The 21,401-nt window shown below is 42.2% G+C and overlaps 1 protein-coding gene across 1 annotated transcript in view; it reads left to right on the top strand.

Annotated features, from left to right (window-relative positions):
• LOC126998154 (uncharacterized) overlaps window positions 1–21,401 on the top strand; it is a 199,356-nt gene that overhangs the window by 26,218 nt on the left and 151,737 nt on the right. The window lies entirely within an intron of this gene.

The raw sequence follows: 21,401 nt of genomic DNA, 5'->3' as shown, positions 1-21,401 counted from the left end.
CACTCGCCGCCTTTCAGATTATTTCGTTCGCGCCGCACAATGGCGATTCAACTTTTATTTCTTCAGAAAGTCTCGTTCCGCATTTTGCTTTTGTTGCCGTTTTTAATGCTCTTATCTTTTGTTAGTTTCTGGGAGTGTGTGTGTGTGTGTGTGTGTGTGTGTGTGTGTGTGTGTGTGTGTCTCTCTCTCTCTCTATAACTGTGCCTGTCTGTCTGTCTGTCTCTCTGTCTGTCTGTCAGTCTCTCTCTCACTCTCCCATTTTTCTATTTATGAATATCTCCTTGACCTTTCTCTCTCTCTCTCTCTCTCTCTCTCTCTCTCTCTCTCTCTCTCTCTCTCTCTCTCTCTCTCACACACACACACACACACACACACACACACACACACACACACACACACACACACGTCCTGGGGCTCTTAGCGTGTCTCATCTCGTGCGATCAAGACGATAAATCACAGCCTCTCAATGCCTCAAGACTCTCTCTCTCTCTCTCTCTCTCTCTCTCTCTCTCTCTCTCTCTCTCTCTCTCTCTCTCTCTCTCTCTCTAATTTTCCATCTTTCTTTTTACGCCTTCGTCCTCAACGCTTCCATCTTTTGTCTTCTCTTCCTCCTCCTCTTCCTTCTCTTCATCTTCCTCCTAACATTCTTATTCCTCTTCCTTAATCGCAGTCCACCTGATGCCTAAGGCGCTAGAAAAAGAGGAGGAGGAGGAGGAGGAGGAGGAGATATTTTTAGGATGTATTGTGTTTAGTTTTTATCCATTTTTATTTTCTCTCACAAATCCTCACTTTTCATCACTACTCCTCCTCCTCCTCCTCCTTCTCCTCCTCCTCCTCCACTCATCTCCCTCCCTCGCCCACTTCACCTTGCCTCCCGTCTCCAACCTTCACTCTCGTCCTCAAGTGTGACAGTTTTTCCTTCCTTATTCTCCTTCTTTTTCCGTTTCTTTGTTCTCTTCTTCCTCTGTTATTTATCTCCTGTTTTTTCTCCTCTCATTGTCACTTCCTTATTCCATTTCCTCTTCTTCCCTCTGATATTTGTTTTACCCTTCCTCGTCCTCCTCCTTCTCATCTTTTTCTTCCTCCTCCTCCTTCTTCTCCTTCACTACCTCAATGTTTCCTTATTCCTTTTTTTATTATGTATCTTTCTTCCTTCTCTTTCTCTAGTACCACTTCTTCCTTTCCTTTATTTTCTTCTACATGTTTCTCTTCCTCCTTTTACACTCTTTTTATTTTCATCTCTAGTTTCCTCATCTTCCACTTTTTCCTCTCTTTCGTTTCTATTTATCCATCTATCTTTTTCTCTTTTACCACTTCTTTCTTTTTTTCATTGTATCTTCTTCATACTTTTCTTCTTCCTTCTAATCTTGTTTCACTTCCTTCATCTCCTCCATTCATTCCCTGTGTTTCTCTCTCCCCCTCTCCCTCTCCTGTTTCAATTATTTCATCTCCTTTTGTTTCTCTATCACCACTTCTTCATTTTATTTTCTTCCTCTCCCACATCCTTTACTTCCTCCTCTTCCTCCTTTCCCTTATTTTCTCCCTCCTGTTTATATTTTTCATCTTCTCTTTCCTCCTAATCTTCCACTTTCCACTTTCTTCATCTCCGACTTCCACTCCCCACCGTTTCCCTCTACACTTTTATCTCTCGCCGTCTTTCCTTTCCTTCCCTTTTTTCTTGCCCAAACACTTCAAACCCGCACCTTCTGTACCTCCGCAGCGCCCTCTCTAAATCTTCTGGAGCCTGACAAGTTATTCCCAATCCCTCTTCCCTTCATCCTTCCTTCCATCCCTCTCGACTTCCTCCTCTCGTTTCCTCCTTCCTGTACGTCATTTTTCTTTTGCTCCTCCTCCTCCTCCTCCTCCTCCTCTTCTTCCTCCTCCTCCTCCTCCTCCTCCTCTTCTTCCTCCTCCTCCTCCTCCTCCTTTATCACACTAGTAGTACCTTCTTTCCATGTGTTCTTTTTATTTCTCGTCTTTTTCCTCCTTTTCTTTTTGTTATTGTTCTCCTTCTCTTCCTTCTCTGCCTCCTCCTCTTCTTCCTCCTCTTCCTTCACCTCCTCCTCCTTTATCACGCTAATAGTAACTTCCATCTGCTCTTTATCTTCCTCGTCTTTTTCCTCATTTTCTTTTTGTTACTGTTCTTCTCTTCCTCCTCCTCCTCCTCCTCCTCCTCCTCCTCCTCCTCCTTTTCTCCAACCACAATCCCTAACATTACGTCCCATCTGTTTTTTGTTTTATTCCTCGTCTTTTTCCTCCTCCTCCTCCTCCTCTTTTTTCCCCTCCTCCTCCTCCTTCAGAAGCCAATCTCCACCTTCCCACCGGCCTTCCCTCCCTTACTCATCCACTTGGCCCTCCTCCAATCTCTCTCCTCCACACTCAGAAGTTTTCTTTATTCCTGTGGCAAATCCTCTTTTGTATTCTCTCTCTCTCTCTCTCTCTCTCTCTCTCTCTCTCTCTCTCTCTCTCTCTCTCTCTCTCTCTCTCTCTCTCTCTCTCTCTCTCTCTCTCTATCTCTCTCTCTCTCTCTCTCTCTCTCTCTCTCTCTCTCTCTCTCTCTCTCTCTCTCTCTCTCTCCTTTCTGTGCCCTCTCCTCCTCCTCTCCCTCCTCCCTCTCTCTCCCTAGCGTCTTAACCTTCACTCACGGCCTTTCTATGGAGTAAGAAATCTGTATCCTGTATCTTTACGCGCCGGGAGCCTCTCTGACAGCCTTCAAAGGGGATCAGACACCGCGCGTATCAATACCTCTCACGGGCTTTTCCGGGAAGAGGAGGTTTTGCTCTGTGGCATTACCGTCCCTGTGTCTACCCTTATGTGTGTTCCTTTTTCTCCCTATCTGTAGCCTTTTAGCAGTATTCAGACGGCTCTTGGAAGCATATTTCTGAGCTACTTCTATATTATATTTGTGTTCCTTTGTCTCCCTGTAACTATATCCAGCCTTTTAGAACCATACATATGAACCTTGGAAGCATATTTCTGAACTATTTCTATATTATATCTGTGTTCCTTTGTCTCCCTGTAACTATATCCAGCCTTTTAGAACCATACATATGAACCTTGGAAGCATATTTCTGAACTATTTCTATATTATATCTGTGTTCCTTCGTCTCTCTGTAACTATATCCAGCCTTTTAGAAGTATACATATGAACCTTGGAAGAATATTTCTGAACTATTTCTATATTATATCTGTGTTCCTTCGTCTCTGTAACTATATCCAGCCTTTTAGAACCATACATATGAACCTTGGAGGCATATTTCTGAACTATTTCAATATTATATCTGTGTTCCTTTGTTTCTCTGTAACTATATCCGGCCTTTTAGAAGCATACATATGAACCTTGGAAGCATATTTCTATACTGTTCATATATACTGTACTGTTTCTGTATCACGACATCCACTATAAATAAATTCGCCTGCCTCACTAACGGGCTGGGGTCGTCCAAGAGGGCCCTTAAGAACGTTTACCGGCGCTACAAGCACAACCTAAGAAATAAATACTATACTATACTTACTCTATATACTACTACCCTCTTCGTACTCTACCATTCTTACTTAACTAACCTTACTACACTTACGCTATACCATGCTTACTACTGTACTATACATACTTCATTTGTCAGCTTATATTTCTTCAAGGGCATAAAAAACATCTCTCTTTAGACGCTCTTTCTGATAAATAACTTTTCTAGAGTTTTCCCCTCCAAATGGCCCTAATTGACTCGATATGACTAAGTGACCCTCTAAATGACGCCTTTCTAAACCCTTTTCCCTCCTTCAAGTGTGGTTTCCAGGCCTCTACGCTTGTTTGGGGTCCTTAAGAAATGCCTGAACTCCTCTCTTTATACTCCTTCTGTACTTGAGGACTCTTCAGACACATAGCAAAAGCCGACTGACTCTTTGAAATATTCAAAAGGCCCTATTTAACCTTCAAACTTGTGTCTACTTTTATTTTAAGATTTCCAGGCCATTTTCTAAGCCTAAATAACGACGGCCTTTTACATACGGTTTCTGCACTTGTTTACGCTTCCAGTTCTTCGTAAAAGCCAACTGACCATTAAATTTTAGAAGTATTACATCCTTCTTTTTAATCTTCCTTTCATTTTAGTATGTCTTCCAACCCTTTATACAAGCAAATGGCTAATCAAAAACGCACTAACGCCTCTCTAAACACGCTTGCCGTACTCATTTATCATGTTATTTCTTGCCCACCTCTCTCCCTTCATCTCTTCCCATTTTCTATTTATTCCCTTTTCTCCCATTTTCCTCCTTCCTCTCCCGTCCCTTGTAATTCTCCCTTCGTCAGTACTCAAACACACAAGACCATTCACTAAGCCTTCAGAGCACCACAAACGCCCTTAGCCAAACAGAACCCAGGCTGCCCTTAGGAACCAGCCTTGACGACGGTTCTAAAGGCATCAGGAGCAGCCGCGGGCCCTTCAAGACGCCTCCCTTTCCCTTACATTACTCGCCATGAACGTCTTGTAATATCAAAGCGACGCAACGTACTGCTCAATCTCCTGCTGCTGGGTTGGACAGAAGAGGAGGAGGAAGAGGAGGAGAAGGAGGAGGAGGAGGAGGAGGCTGAGAGGTGGATGAAAGGAGGGAAGTGGAGGGGTGGCATACGTAAGTGGGAAGAATGAAATGGTTGGAGGAGCAAGAAGAAGAGAGAAAGAAGTTGGGAAGTGAGCATGTGGAAGGAAAGATAAGGAAGGGAGAACTGGCTGAACGGGAAAGGAGGAAGAAGAAGAGGAGGAGGAGGAGGCCAATGGGATAGAAGGGAATGATTAGAGGATGGGTAAGAGGTGAAGGGAGAATTGCACGGGACGGAAGAGGAGGAAAGGAGGAAAATGGGAGAGAAGGGAATGACCAGAAAATGAGAAAGAGATGAAGGGAGAGAGGTGGGAAAAATATAACATGATAAATGAGCCAAAGGAGAGAGGAAAAAAGAAGGTAGATAAATGAGAGGGAGTGTGAGAGAGAGATAGAAGGGAATGAACGAAGGGAGAGGGGAGGGAATTAACAGAGGATGGGAAGAGCTGAATGGAGAAAAGGGAACAAGGTATAACATGATAAATGGGTCAAAGGAGGAAGAAAAGAAAACATGAAAGAGGAAGATGAAAGGTAATGAACGAAGGGAGAGAGAAGTGATAGGGAGTGTCAGGGAGTTAGAAGGTAATGAACGAAAGGCGGAGAAGGAGAAAAGGGAGATAACTGATCATACGAAAGGCTGAGAGTGGACTAAAGGGAAAGGGAGAAAAATAATAAGGGAGGAGAGTGAGAGACAAAGGGAGAGAGAGGGAGAGAACCCCTAAGCCGTGAAGAGAACTGAGAGAATGTGGACAGCAATGAAAGGAATAAACGAGAAGAGGAGAAAAAAATAAAGAATAGAGAAAGAAGGAAAAAGAGAGAGAGAGATTGAGAGAGAGAGAGAGTGTGAACCAGGTAGAGGAGAGGAGAGGAAGAAATCTGTGGAGGAGGCTTAGAGAAATGTGGAGGAAATAGAAAGGGAGGGAAGACCCGGATGAAATGGGAAGGAGGAAAAAGAGAATTGGAGGAGAGAGAGAGAAGGCGAGAGCGAGAGAGAGAGAGAGAGAGAGAGAGAGAGAGAGAGAGTAAAGGGAAGGAGAGGATATTAAAGAGACGAGGGAAGGGATGAAACTAGAGAGAAGGAGGAGGAGGAGGAGAAAGAAATTGAGAAGAAAATGAAATGGAAATGAAGTGGAAGAGAGAGAAGAGAGAAAAGAGAAGGAATCAGAAAGAGAATGAGAAGGATCGGAAGAAAAGAAAAAGAAAGATTGAGGAGGAGGAGGACGAGAAGGAAAATTAGGAGAATAAGGAATGGATGCGAGAAGAAGGAAAGAGAGGGAGAGAAAGAAAAAAAATAGAAGTAATGAAAGTCAGGATGAGAAAGATTACAGAAAGGACGAATGAAGGAAAAAAAGAATGATTGAGGAGGAGGAGGAGAAGGAAAAAATAAAAGAAAATGGAACAGAGGCGAGAATAAAGAGAAATGAGAATGTAGAAGGAATAAAAGTGGGGATGAGAAAAAAATAGGAGAACGAGTGAAGGAAAAAAAAATAACGAGAATGAGGAGGAAAAGGAAGAGGAGGAGAATGAACACAATAAATAAGGATTGCAAGTGAAGAGAGAAGAGAAAATGGAGGAAACAAAAAAGAAGATGGAGGAGGAGGAGAAGGAAGAGGAGGAGAATAAAACAAAAATAAGGATTGCAAGTGATGAGGGAGAGAAGAGAATATGGTGGAAACAAAAAAAGATGGAGGAGGAGGAGGAGGAAGAGGAGGAAAAGGAAAACAAAAATAAGGATTGCAAGTGATGAAGGAGAGAAGAAAAAATGGAGGAAACAAAAAAAAAAAAGATGGAGGAGGAGGAGGAGGATGAGGAGGAGCAAGACTAAATTTACTCTTTTTCCACTAAATTTCCAGCGAGACCAAAAAGAAAATGTTATTATTCCACATGTTTTTCACTCTGACTCGAGGTTTTCACGCGGCAGAACCATCACCTAAGTCTTCCTAATTAAGCGAAATATAAAACACGTCCTTGTAACCTCGGCTAACATCATCAAAGACTCGCTATTCCATCTCAGTAACCTTGTCCTGGATCTCTCTCTCTCTCTCTCTCTCTCTCTCTCTCTCTCTCTCTCTCTCTCTCTCTCTCTCTCTCTCTCTCATTATTCGTTTTCTTAGCTCCTCATTTATCTCAGTTTTATTCACTCTGTCTTTTCATCTTAAATCAACTCTCTGTATTATATTTTCTTCTCTATACCTTATTTTCATTATACATTTTCATTTTCCTCGTAATTATTCCTTCCTTTATTCTACCTTTATTATTCGCCTTATTCACGGTCTCTTCTTCACCTTATTTTTTCCTTCTTTTCAATGTTTTTTTCTTCTCTATAATGTTCTTTTATCATTCACTTTTTTCCCTTATATTCGTTACATTATCAGACCTTTTTTTTTTCCTTTTTTTTCAATGCTTACTCCTCTCTAAAACGTTCTCTTATTAATCCCTTTTCTTTTCCTTATATTCCTTACATTATCCGACCTTTTCTTTCCCCTGGTTTTATCATCTCCTGCCTCTCACCCTCTCCTCTTTTGAGCTTTAATATTTATCTCCACTGCTCATTCATCTCGCTTCATTCACACTCTCGTCTTTACTATAAACCACCTTCCCTAATCTAAACCATCCTTCTTCTGCCTCTCACCCTCTCCTCTTTTGTTCTTTAATATTCATCTCCCTCACTCATTCATTTCGCTTCATTCACACTCTCGTCTTTTCCTTAAGCCACCTTCCCTTATCTATGCAATCCTTCCCATCATTCATCTTCGCTTTCCTCATATTCGCTACGTTATCTCACCTTTTCTCTTTCCTGGTTCTAGTTCTTCATTCCTCGCTCTCTCCCCTTTCATTCTTCATTATTAATTTCCGCTGCTACTCATTCATCTCGACTCATTCACACTCTCTTCATTTTAAACTACTTTCCATCATCTAAGTCAAATTATTATCCTTTCCTATCCTGTCTTACTGTATATCCATTTTCCTTCCTCTTATTGGTTACATTATGTCACTTATTCTCTTTTACCTGTCTCTGTTCTCACCTACCTCGCCCTCTCGCCTTTCCTTCTCCCGTTCGATTCACCTTCCGCGTCTCCCTTCACACCCCTCCGACTCTCAAGCAGCTTCAAGTGTTCACCTCTCCCTCTCCCACCCTCTCAAGTCTCTCTCACACCCTAAGAAGTAAGAGAGGGAGAGAGGGAGGGAGAGAAGGAGGGAAAAGTATCACCCTAGAAGTTTGCCGTTCACTTGTTTTCTCCCTCTGTGCTTTCCTCCCTCTCTCTCACTCTCTGTTCTTCACTCTCTATTTCTCTTCCTTTCGACACATTTCTATCGGTTCACTACACACACACTCTCTCTCTCTCTCTCTCTCTCTCTCTCTCTCTCTCTCTCTCTCTCTCTCTCTCTCTCTCTCTCTCTCTCTAACTTCGATCCCTCTCTCTCTTCCTTCGTTCTTTCCTCTCTTTCTCTATCTGTTTCTCTCTCCTTTTCGATAGCTTTCTCTTTGTCCAGTAGTCTCTCTCTCTCTCTCTCTCTCTCTCTCTCTCTCTCTCTCTCTCTCTCTCTCTCTCTCTCCTTCGATCCCTCTCCCCTGATCCCCTTCTGAGTCAGTCGCGAGAGGAAGAAGGGAGATCTTCATTAGGAGGGAGAGAGAGTGAGAGCAACAGGGGGAGGAGAGAGAGAGAGAGAGAGAGAGCCACCCTCTTATATTCTCCTCCCCTCCCTTTCTTTCACACTTGTTCCTTTCCCTCCCTTCAACATGTGTTCCTTCTCCTCCTCCTCCTCCTCCTCCTCTTCCTCCTCCTCCTCCTCCTCTTCCTCCTCCTCCCTCCTCCTCCTCCTTCTCCAGTTCAATTCCTCCACTCTGTATCTCTCTTGCTTATTGCCTATCCGTTCCGTTCCCTTCCTCTTCCTTTCCTCCTTCTCTCTCTCTCATCCCTTCTCTTCCTTCTCTTCCCCCACCTCTCTATCCCTTCCCGACTACACTTCCCTCCTCCTCCCCCAAAATATATTCACTCTCCTCCTCTTCCCCACCTCTTCCTTCCTCCCTCCGTTACTCGACTTCCTCCTGCCCCTAAATATATTCCTCTGCTTCACCCCCAACCTGCCCCTCCTTCCCTTGCCACACTTTCCTCCTGCTTCTGCTGCGTATATGTTTCACCTGTACCCCTTCTACCTCTCCCTCCCTCTTTTACCACATTTCCTTCCTCCCTTCCATCCCCCCCCCCTCCTCCCTCCCAAATATATTCCTCTCCCCCACTCTCCCTCCCTCCCCTTCCCCCCGTCACACCTGGGCGCACACCTGTATAAGTCTGTAATCTGCAGGTGTGTCGTATCGTGCCGTGCGTCCCCGGTCTCATTTACCTGTTAGCGCGCGGCCCCTTGTCATTAGCGCTGGTGCCGGGGACAAGGGTACGCTTAAAAATAGTCTGCCTTGTAAATGTAGACGACGAGCCATCACGCAGATTTGGCCCAGGGAGTTTTTGCATTGATTTTCGCTGACCGCGTTATTTTGTTCGTTCAGTTAATGTTTTGTTTTGACCTCAAGAAGAAAAGAAAGGAACGGTTGAGTTATGTTGCTGCTTTGTGCCCTTTTTTGTTAATCACTGGCACGTTTTGTTTTTGTTTTTGTTGCTGTTGATGTTATTTTGCTGTCCACTTGCTACCACTTTCTTTGTTACTGGTTGGTGTGTTTTGTCCGTCCAGTTAATGTTTATTTTTTAAGCTTCAAGGAGAAAGGAGAGGAAAAGTTAAATTACGTTGATGTGTATTTTCTTTTTGTTAACCTCTTACAAGTGCATGGCGTTTTTTTGGTTTGTTTTTGCGACCTCTGCCACTTGTTTTGTTAATTGGTCGGTGTGTCTTGTCCGTCCGATTCATGTTTCTCTTTTTAACTTCAAGGAGCGAGGAGAGGAAAAGTTAAATTATGCTGTTATGTATTTTTTTGTTAATCGCTTACTTGGGCATGGCGGGGTTTTTTTTTGCGACCTCTGCCACTTTTTTGTCCGTCCAATTCATGTTTCTCTTTTTAGCTTCAAGGAGCGAGGAGAGGAAAAGTTAAATTACGTTGTTATGTATGTACGTTTTTTCAATTACTAGCACGCTCTGTTTTTTCCCCTGTCCTCTTTTTTTAACTTCAAGGAGAAAGGAGAGGAAAAGTTAAATTGCCTTGCCCTCTGTTTGTTAGTCACTTAATGGGATGTTTTTTTTTTTTCTTGTTCATGTTTTGTTTTTGCCGACCGCCAGAGTTGTGTACTTTTGTATGTATTAGTGGGTTTTGTAGTTTTGGTGTAGGGAAACATTTTTTGTACCGTAGAGACAAGTAGCGTACGTTTTGGGGTGACCGTTTTGACCCTCTGAGCCCATACCTAGTTGTAACATAGAGTCAGGGGTACCAGTTACAGCTTCAAAAGTCATCCCAATGAATTCAGCATGCCCCAATTAGTGGAAAATGAGTGTTTGTTTGAGACTATAGACCAGCGGCTGCCACTTTCTCTGTACTTTTTGCTTCGCGTGTTTTATCCATCCAGTTAATGACCCGAAATTGACCTCTCTTCTGGCCTCTCGATCTTTTTGTCTTGTCATAGCAGCGTCTAGCGGGTATTTTTGTTATTGTGTTTGTTTTTTTGCCGTTGAACCGCTTCCCTTGCCGTAAAAAACACACACACAAAAAAAAAGGAAAAAAAAAAAAGGGAAGGTATAGCTAAATCATGTTGTTCTCTTCGTTTTTGGTAATTACTGTGACGTTGCTGTTGTTTTTTTCGCTTGTCGTAAAAACACACACAAAAAAACAGTCAAAAAGAAAGTGAGGGAATTGTTAAATCGTGTTACTCTCTACGTTTTTGGTAATTACTGTGGCGTTTTTTTTTTTTTCGCTTGTTCATGTATTTTTGCCGACCGCTTCCTCCCACTTTCTTTGTTACTCTGGCCGGTGTGTTTTGTCCCTCCAATTAACGTCATTTTTTTAACTTCGAGAAAAAAAAAGGAAAGGAAAAGTTAAATTACGTTGCTGCTCTCTCTATTTTTGTAATCAGTGGCACGTTCTATTTTCTCTTGCCGATGTATTTTGGTGCTTCAATTAGTGTTTTATAATTAAAGGAGATAAAAATGCGTAGTGGAACTGCTCTGCGCCTAATTCTTTTTTTTTCACTGCTGACAAAGTTATTTTTAGACAACATTTTTCTTCCTCTCTAATTAATGTATTTAACTTAATGCAACAAAACTAAAATGAAAGGCATGTAAAGCAAAGCAGTCCAGTGACGTTAATAATCATGTTTACAAATAGTTTCTTAAATCTTACCGAATAAAAGAAAGAAAGAAACCTTGTGAGCCAGAGCGCAGACATCAAGAGAAATTAAAGTAGGAAAAATATACTTAAAACAATTACTAGCAGCTGCAAATTCCATATATCTTGATAATTAAGGTCTTCAACGTGTTCAAATTCTCGAGGTAGGAAGTTTAACGACAACGTATCACCTTTCAGTGTCGAGCTTACTAGATTTTATTAGAGAGAAATGGAGTTCGTTGGGAAGGGAGCGGTGGAAGAGGAGGAGGAGGAAGTGGAGGAGGAAATGGAGGATATAATGGTGGAAGTAATTGTGGAGGAGGTGACTATGTAGGTGATGGAAATAGTGGAAAAAGAGGAGGAGGAGGAGGAGGAGGAGAAGCAAGAGAAGGTGGAGGAGGAAGAGGAGGGGGAAGAGGAAGTGGAGGAGGAAATGGAGGATATAATGGTGGAAGTAATGGTGGAGGAGGTGACTACGTAGGTGATGGAGATAGTGGAAAAGAGGAGGATCAGCAGGAGGAGAAGCAAGAGAAGGTGGAGGAGGACGAAGAGGACGAGGTAGAGATGATGATGATTGTGGATATAGAGTAGGATGTGATAATAGACGTGGATGAGGGAGTGATGAAGGAAGTGGAGATGCTGAAGGAGTTTGTGGTGGAGGTAGTGATGGTGAATATGGTAGTGATGAAGATGGTGGTGGAGATAACAGTGGTGGAGGTTGTCAGGCTATCACCATTCCTAACACATTCTCACAACACCCTTTCCACCTCCTCTCTCTTTCTTTTCTTTTTTATTTCCCTTTCCTCCCTTCCCCTTCCCTTCACTCCCATCCCCCTTTCTCTTACAAGTTATCCGAGCAGAACCTCTCCATCACTTGGCTACATGTGTTCAAGCTCCTCCTCTTCCTCCTCCCTTCACTCCTCCTCCTCCTCCTCCTCCTCCTCCTCTCATCACCTTCCTTTTTCTTTAATAAATTGTCAGTGTCATTTCCCCCAACACCTGAAGTCATCTGCTCTAGCCACGCCCCTTCCCCCTTCCCTTCTTCCCCTTCTTCCCTCTCCCCTCACCCCTTCCTCTTGCCTCTCTTCTCCCCTTCCCGTCCCCTCATCTTCCCTTCTCTCTTACACCTGCTAACTCTACGCATTCCCCTTCCCATCATCTCTTCCCCCTTCCCCTTCCCCCTCTTCTTCCCCTTTCCCTTCCCTTCCTCTTCCTCCCTCTCCCATAAACCTCGTAAATTCCTCCTAGTCGCCTCATCAGCTCGAGAAGTTCTTTTTCCTCCTCTTTCTCTTCCTTTCCATCTTCCTCTTAACTTTCTTCTCCGTTTCTTCTTCCTCTCCATCTTACTCTTCTTGCTTCTTCTCTTTCCATTAATTTTTCTTAGCTTCGTCCTTCTCCTCTCTGTGTTTCCTTTCATCGTCTGTTCTGTGTTTTCTTTGCTTATTTTTTTCCTTTGTTTCCTTTTTTTTAGCTTCGTTTTATGTTATTTCACTTTCGTCCGTTTCTTCTCGACGTTTCCTCTGCTTTAATTGCGGTAGTTTCTCCATTCTATTCAGTCTTTTCCAACGGTGCCAGGTTATCGTACTCAAAGCATCGTATTTACCGGTTTCTGATCCATAACTGTTGCCAAGAAACACCAATGATTAACTATTTTAACGATGACTCTATATAAAGCTAGTTAAAGGGGTGGAGGAGACAATTTTGGGTTGGAAATCAGCGAATATAAGAGGCTGAGCACGACCATCTGGCAACGTTTTGTTCTTCCTTTTAACTTCTTTCCAAAATTTCTACTTGTTTTTGGTTTCGGTGTCAAATTTAGTAGCTCAACAAGGACGAAAACAAGAAACTCATAACGGAATACGACGCAACAGATGCTTTTCTCTTCCCTTCTCCTCTTTCTCCTTAATATGATTTCTGAAGTCTCTTCTCTGCGCTGCCTTCTCAGAAAGAACGAAAAAATAACCTAAGACGGAAATCATAGAAACGTATATTTTTCTCATTTCATTTCTTATCCTTAATCTTTTTTCTTATTTTCACCTTACAAATTAAAATATCCGTACTTTTCTAAACGCTTTATATGTACAATCCTGTCTTCTTCTTTCCAACTTATACCACAAAAAGAAGACAAAAATATTAACATCTAACTTCATTCATTTTGAGTAGAGGTCTTTTTTTTTCATTATTGTTTATTTTTTTCTATGCTCTTGAACTGATTCCTTCGCTGTAAAAAGAAAATACACACACCCCAAAAATAAATGAAAACTACCAAAACTATGAAAAAAAATATAAATACGTAAAATAATAATGCCACAAAACACGCAAAGAGAAAGAAAAAACATGCCACTTACCCCTCTAATGACAAGCTACGTTCATTAGTCCGCCAACGACGCTGATGAGATCAAATAAGATTCCGACCGCACAGACCCGAGGCAGAACACAATTACCTCCTTCAGAACCAGCGACGGGGACAACCTGGAGACGCGGATATAAGCTAACGGGGCGGAGTGGACGAGAGCCTGAGAGCACCTAACCTTGTAATAAGATTCTCTCTCTCTCTCTCTCTCTCTCTCTCTCTCTCTCTCTCTCTCTCTCTCTCTCTCTCTCTCTCTCTCTCTCTCTCTTTTATATGTACCCACTCTTTAATAAGGTGTGTGTAATAAGATTCTCTCTCTCTCTCTCTCTCTCTCTCTCTCTCTCTCTCTCTCTCTCTCTCTCTCTCTCTCTGTCTGTCTGTCTGTCTGTCTTTCCTTCTTCGTATTTGTGTGCGTTAGCCTGTTTATCTGTCTGTGTCTGTCACTTTGTTTCTCCGTCTGTAATTGACTGTCTAATAATTAATCTGTCTAGCCGTTTCTCAGTGTCATTCTCATTCTGTCTCTCTCCGATTCTTAGCCCCTTTCTGTGGTAGCTCGTGTATGCTTGCCCGTCTGTCTCTGTCTGCACTAGTATCTCTGTTTCTTTCCTTCTATCCGTCTGTCAAGCCTTTCTCTCATGGTGTTGTGTCTGTCTGTCTGTCTCAGTTTCTCTCATTATGTCTTTCTCTCCGATTCTAAGCCCCTTTCTGTGGTTGCCCGTGTATGCTTGCCCATCTGTCTCTGTCTACACTGGTATCTCTGTTTCTTTCTTTCTCTCCGTCTGTCAAGCCTTTCTGTCATGGTGTTGTGTCTTCTTGTCTGTCTGTATCTTTCTCTCCGTCTGCCTCTGTATCTCTGTCAGTGCGTCCCCTTCCCTGCCCCTCACACACGCACATCTGGTTTTAGTATTCCACGTTGAGGCATATTATTATTTACCCCATTTTCTTGATCAAAAAACTTAGTCAATATGTATTCAGATTCGGTACTGGTCGAGGCAGAGGTAGAAATGGGGTGGAAGATCTTAATAAGGAAAGGGAGATTTGGTTTAAGTTGAGAAAAGGGTAGAAATGGGAAGAAATAAGAAGGAAAAGGGGTGCAAAAAAGGAAGAAATGGGAGGAAGATCTTAATAAGGAAAGGGAGAGTTGGTTTAAGTTGAGAAAAGGGTAGAAATGGGAAGAAATAAGAAGGAAAAAGGGTGCAAAAAAGGAAGAAATGGGAGGAAGATCTTAAAATGGGGTAAGGGTGATTTGGTTTAAGTCGAGAAAAGGGTAGAAATGGGAAGAAATAGGGAGGGAAAAGGGTGCAAAAATGGAATAAATGGGAGGAAAATCTTTAACCGGAGAAAGGGAGATTTAACATAAGCCGAGAAAGAGGTAAAAATAGGAAAAAATAGGGAGATCTTAAAATAGAGAAAGGGAGACCTGGTGTAAGTCGAAGAAGTAGAAATGGAAAAAAAGAAAGGAAAAAGGTAAAATTGAGGAACAAATAGGATAGAAGATCTCAAAAAGGGGAAAGGGAGGCGATAAACGTGACAAAAAGAAAGAAAGAAAGAGAAAAAATGATAAAGACGTGAAGGAGGACGATAGAGACAAATGGAATTATATAAATGAAAATAGAGATGAAAATAGAGATAGAGATAAAACAAGAGAGCGTAGAGATAGAGATGACAATAGAAGTAGAGAGAGAGAGATAAAGATTAGAAAAAAAGAGACATGAAGAAAAAGAGAAAGACGAGGAAGAGGAGTAGGAGGAGGAGGTCGGTAGAGAATTCCAATCGGCAAAATCTTCAAAGTCTTTTTCGGGGCATCATTCTTGGGCTTCAGTCGAGTACAATGAAAGAGAAAATGAAGCTTTATCAGTGGGAAGCCATTGGGCGGAAGGGGGGACTTAACCATATCCATTCCGACCCTTCTTTTCCCTCATTATTTCCTTCATTCACTTTTACTTCACCACGAATCTCTCACCGTAAAGAAAAGGACGTGAGATATGAGGAAACAATGGAAATGAAATAAAAGAAAGGAAAGGAGGATAGGACGAGTTAGGAAGGTAAATGGTGAAAGAAATAAAAGGAGAAAGGAGAGATGAAAAGGGAGATAACGAACCGAGAAGGAACACACGCCCAGATGCTGTACGGAAGCTAAGAATATGACGGGTTGGGAGATGAAACCTTAGAACGGCCACAAGGAGTAGAAATTCAAAGGCAAGATAATAGGGAGCTGAGTCTGAGAAAAGAGCAACTGGGAAGGGAAACCATAATAAATCGGTCCAATTCTGTTTTGATGTAGGAAGTAGATATCAAAGGAGGAGTTGGAAGACGTAGAGACGGATGCATAAGTTAACAGGGAGTGAAGATAAATGAAAAACAAGAACAGGGAACAAAAGTAAATAAAATAATCACGCTGAAATTCTGTTTGAAAATAAAAAAAGACCAGGTGGAGGAAAACAACTCAAAGAAAACAAAAAACGAAAACAGAGACGATTTAACAGGAAACAAAAAACCCCAAACAATGTAGAGAAACAAAATTATAACGAATGAATGCTGTTTGAATTCTAAAACGAGACTAAACTGATAAAATCCGAACCGAAAGTAAAACCGAAGAATAAGCTATGGGGTAAGAAACCGTTAGCCACATTAAAGGGTATCGAAATCTAAAAGAGGAGCAATATAAAGACCTGTTGCTTGTGGGATTGAATCAGAGAATAAAAGCATTTTGTGCCTGAACCGCTTCCAGAGACGAAGACCCCCATATTAAATTTCAGATCTTTCTTCCCACTTTCCTTCTTCCTTCTTCCCTCTTCCTCCTCCTCCTTCCTCTTTTACATTCCCTCTTATTCCTCCACTGTGAATTTCTCTCAATCCTTCTTTTATCTCCTTTGCCTTCCCTTCTTATGTCTTCCTCTCTCCCACCTCCTTTCATTGTTATGCTTCTCGTTCCTTTGCATTAATTATTCTCTACCTTTAAATTCTCTCTCTCTCTCTCTCTCTCTCTCTCTCTCTCTCTCTCTCTCTCTCTCTCTCTCTCTCTCTCTCTCTCTCTCTCTCGGTATTCTCCGCATTGAAGAAAATTGTTACCGGTTGTTGAGTTTTCTTCAATGTGTGTTTATTTGTTCGTACGTATGTCTGCCTCGTGTGGGCGTTGGTGTTAGTTAGTGTTAGTGTGTGTGTGTGTGTGTGTGTGTGTGTGTGTGTGTGTGTGTGTGTGTGTGTGTGTGTGTGTATTTACTTGGCTGTATGCGGATGGAATTTGTTCTATTGACACACACACACACACACACACACACACACACACACACACACACACACACACACACACACACACCCCTACCGAATTCTCTCCCCCTTTTTTTTTCTTCTCTTTTTTCTTTCTCTTTTTCCTTCTTTCTGTGCTGACTTGCTGATCCAATTTACTAAACTGCTGACTCTGACTTTATTTCTGACTCAGATTAGCTCATTTCTACTTGCATCTCTCTCTCTCTCTCTCTCTCTCTCTCTCTCTCTCTCTCTCTCTCTCTCTCTCTCTCTCTCTCTCTCAATGACAAAACCAACTTCAATAGATTTCGCTGAACGTTTTGACATTTTGTTCATACATTTACTCAGTTTTATTTAACCTTTTTCACCATATTTCGTAGTCATGTCTTTATTTTCACTAACTCACTTTTCGTAATTTACTTTTCACTATATTTCTGATTGCCATATTCACACACCCAAACACCCTTCCACACACACACACACACACACACACACACACACACACACACACACACACACACACACACACACACACACACACACCTCCCGAATCCTCACCTTTTTTTGTTGATTTTTTTCTTTCTTTTATCTTTTTTTTTGTATTTATTCACTTTGCACCATATTTTTTTATCATCATTCTTTCTATTTGCTTTCTATTTCAATTCTAAGGACAACTGATTCACGTTTCTACTAACAAACCACTAAATAATTCAGTCCACATCAGCAAGATTCACCTAAACCCACTCATACAATATTCATCTTACCCACCGTCCCACTGACTGACCCTCACCGATTCACTCTTCATATTTCCAGTGGCAAACGCGTCTTCTTCACGTTACCGTCTGACTCAATATTCCCGACTCGTTCCCATTTCGAGCCGCGCCTGCAGACTCGATATTCCCGACTCACGCGACTCCCCGCCACCTTCAGAGCGCCGCGGCCTGACCCGATTCGCAAATGTCATGATTTTCCTTCAGGGCTTTCAACCTTTGCAGCTCAGGCCAAGCAGCGTTAACGGGCGAGGAGGAGGAAGAGGAGGAGGAGGAGCAAGGAAGGAAGGAAGGAAGATGAAAGAAAGGAAGAGTAAAAAAAAGAAGTAAAGGAAGGAGGGAAGGAAAAGTAAAGAAAGAGAAGTATAATATGAGAAATGGAAAGGCAGGAAGGAATGCTGAATAGAAAAAGAAAGGGAGGATAAAAACGGGGAAGTAAAATTTGATGAAACGAAGTATAAAATAGGAATGAAGGAAGGAGGAAAACAAGGAAGACTGAAGAGAAGCAAAATATGAAGAAAAGAAGAATAGGAATAAAAAAAATAGAAAAGGGAAAAGGATGAAAGAAAGAAAAAGGAAAGACGCAGGAGACGGAACGAACCAGGTGGAAACAGATGATGGAGATGAAATGAGAGGAAAGAAAGAAAATAAATGAGGTAGAAAAGAAGAGTATAAAAAGAATGGGAGGAGGAGAAGGAGAGAGAAGGAGAAAAAGAATAAGGTGGGAGGAGTGAAAAATGAGAACAGAACGAATGGACGAAGAAAACAAGAAAAAAAAGAGATAAAGAAATAGCGGAAGAGGAAGAAGAATGGAAGAAAGAGCAAGATAAGAAAGAGAAGAGAATGAAGCGAAGGAGGAGGAGGGAAGGGAAAGTTTAAAGGAGAAATATCGTAAGAGGGAAGGAGAGAAAACTTGTAGGAGGAAGAGGAGGAAGAAGAGGAGGAGGAAGAGGAGGAAGAAGAGAAGGAGAAGGAGGAGAAGGAAAAGGAGGAAGAAGAAATATTACCATCATCATTATTATACAGCTTCTGCCTCACCACCATCACCACCACCACCACCATCACCACACTCCTCATTACAACCCTAATCAGCCTTTTACCTCCAACTTTCCTGCTACTGAACCAACACACGTACACACAAACGTCATCACCACCACCACCATCACCATCACAAACACCACAACAGTCTCATCACCATCATCTTAAGACGATATTTAGCCTTTAACTTCTCTCCTTAAGCCAGTAACACACACACACACACACACACACACACACACACACACACACACACACACACTTTTTTTTTATCATCAAACTCTAGTTACCCGAAGTTTTGCTGTCTGGCTTCCGTTGTTCCTGTAAGCGTGGGAAACTCCGATGCCTTTGTCCCTTTAAACCGTGACATGGTGTTGTTGAATCTGCATAATCTTTCCTTTTAACCCCCATCATAGTGCAGGCTGGGATTAAAAGTGTGTGTGTGTGTGTGTGTGTGTGTGTGTGTGTTTCTCCACCCTCGAATTCTCCATCTCCCTCTTTCTCTCCTTTCTTCTTCTCCTTTCTCTCTCTTCTACCTCCTCACGCCCTTTCCCCTTCCTCCTTTTTCCTTCCATCTCCTATTCCTTTTCCATTATTTTTTTCGTTCCCTCATTCGTTCTTCTGTCCTTTTTCCTCTTCACTCTTATTCCTTCGTCTTCTTCTTTCCCATCACCTCTCCTCTCACCGTCCTTCCCCCCATTCCCATTCCTTTTTCTTCTCGTTTTTCTTCTTCTCCTCCTTCTTTCCACTAGTTTTCATCCCTTCTCTCGTCTTTTAAATCTCCTCTCTCTCTCTCTCTCTCTCTCTCTCTCTCTCTCTCTCTCTCTCTCTCTCTCTCTCTCTTCCATTGCCCTGTTTACCCTTCTTTCTTCCCCTTCCCCTCTTTTTCTCCTTCCTTTTACCCTCCTACCTCCACCAGTTATCTTTTTTTTTTCACTCCCTTCTGCATTCCCTCCTCCGTCCCTTACTTTCCTTTTTCCCTTTTCCTCTCTCTCTCTCTCTCTCTCTCTCTCTCTCTCTCTCTCAATCACACAGTTTTATCGCCCGTACATTTTTTCCTCTTTTTATTTCCCTCGGCACATTAAGTGACCCTGATTTATTTCGCCCCTTAATTCGGTCCACTCCTGCGAGCTTTAGGGTTTAGCTGGGCCTGCTCTCTCTCTCTCTCTCTCTCTCTCTCTCTCTCTCTCTCTCTCTCTCTCTCTCTCTCTCTCTCTCTCTCTCTCTCTCTGTTGCTCTTTTCTTCACTTTCTCCTGATTATTTGGCATTATATTCCTTTTTCTTCTCCTTTTCCTTCCTTCCTTCTTTTTAACTTCAGTAAACTTTCCCTTCCAACATTTTTTCCTTCCTTTCTTCCTTCCTTCCTTCCTTCCTTCCCTCTTTCATTCGTTTCCTTTCTTCTTTTCTTCCTTCCACTCCATTATCTCTCCAAATTATCAACAACAATAATGAGGATGACAATAGATAATAGTAATAGAAAGCAATAGATAATAGAAGCAAAAATAACAGCATCAATCAGAAGTGTCCAAATGATAGGAAATAAAAATAGAAAATGATAAATAACAGAAATAAAAGTAACAACATTAATCAGAAGCGTTCCAGGGATAGCAAAAAGAAATAATACAAAGAGAAAAAAAAATCACCAGAGAACATTCCCCAAAACATTACACATAAAAAAAAATATATATATGTATACTAACCAATTTCCGTTGCCAAGGTAATCCTCAACACAGGTAATGAATTAATCCTACCTCGCCGTGTTTCCCAAATGAATTCCTGGCGAGGAGAGAGGAGGGAAGGAGGAAGGGAAGGAAGTTACAGAAATAAAAAGGGGAATGGGAGAGGAGGAGGGAAGGAAGTAAGGGAATGAAAGAAAGAAAAGGAGAATGGGAGAGGGAGAGGAGGGAAGGAGGAAGGGAAGGAAGTGTGCGAGAGAGAGGAAGAATAAGGAGAATGGGATAGGGAGAGAAGAGGGAAGGAGGAAGGGAAGGAAGAAAGGAAGTGAGAGAAAGAAAAATGAAATTGAGAGAAGAAGAGGAGGGAGGGAAGTGAAGGAACGAGAGAAAAAAAGGAGAACGAGAGAGAGAAAGGAGGTACGGCGTAAGGGAAGGAGAAAGGATGAAGAAAGGGAGAGGAAGGAAAGAAGTAAGACAATGAAATTTAGGAAGGAAAGAGAGAAGACCAAGAGAGAAAGAGAAGGAAAGAAGAGGAGGAGAGAAAATCGATAAATAAATAAATACCAAGATGGAGTGGAAGGAAGAGCATAGACAGGTAAAAGGGAGGGAAGGAAAAAATAAAGGTAAGGGGCAAGGGTAGGGAAGAAGGGAGGAAGGATCTGGAGGGGTGGAAAGAAGGAAAAAAAAAGAGTAAAGCGGAGAGATGGATGGCTAAAGTTGCTTAATTATTTTTCAAACATGTGTGAGAAGACGAATACGTGAGGACTTGACGATGTTTTATGCATGAGGAGGAGGAGGAGGAGGAGGAGGAGGAGGAGGAGAAGGAGGAGGAGGAGGAGGAGGAGGAGTGAGAAGAGAATATAAAGGTGAGAGAAGATGTAAGAAACGACCCACATCACAATGCAATAACCATGAAAAAGAAGGAGGAAAAGGAGGAGGAGGAGGAGGAGGAGGAGGAGGAGGAGGTGAAGGAGGAGGAGAAGGAGGAGGAGCCACTAGAGGAGAAAAAGGAGAAATAGGAGGAGGCGAAATAGGAGAAGCAGGAAAAATAGGAGGAGGAGGCACCGAAGAAAGAGACATAGGTGGAGGAGGAGGAGGAGGAGGAGGAGGAGAAGGAGGTCCCGTAAAAGAAGAGATACGAGGAGGAGAAGGAGGGGGAGGAGGAGGGGAAGAGACATAAGAGAAGGAGTAGGTGGAGCAGGATAAAAGTGGAAGAATAGAAGTGGATGAAGGAGGAGAAAGTGAAAGAGAAAAAGAAATAAAAGAAGACATACAAGAAAAAGACAAATTTAGATGTGAAATATAAAAAAAAAAAACACAGACAGATCCTCTTTTACTCCTCTTCTCCTCCTCCCCTCTTCCTCCTCCAATCATCATCACCATTATTATTTCACTCTATTCCATCTTGTCCACCCTCATCTTCCTTATCATAGTTTTCATTCTGCATTCTCCTCCT

Source organism: Eriocheir sinensis, chromosome 13, assembly GCF_024679095.1.
Source record: "Eriocheir sinensis breed Jianghai 21 chromosome 13, ASM2467909v1, whole genome shotgun sequence".
Lineage (NCBI taxonomy): Eukaryota > Metazoa > Arthropoda > Malacostraca > Decapoda > Varunidae > Eriocheir > Eriocheir sinensis.
Note: the sequence above shows the minus strand (reverse complement) of the source record. Positions and strands in the feature narration are given on the sequence as shown.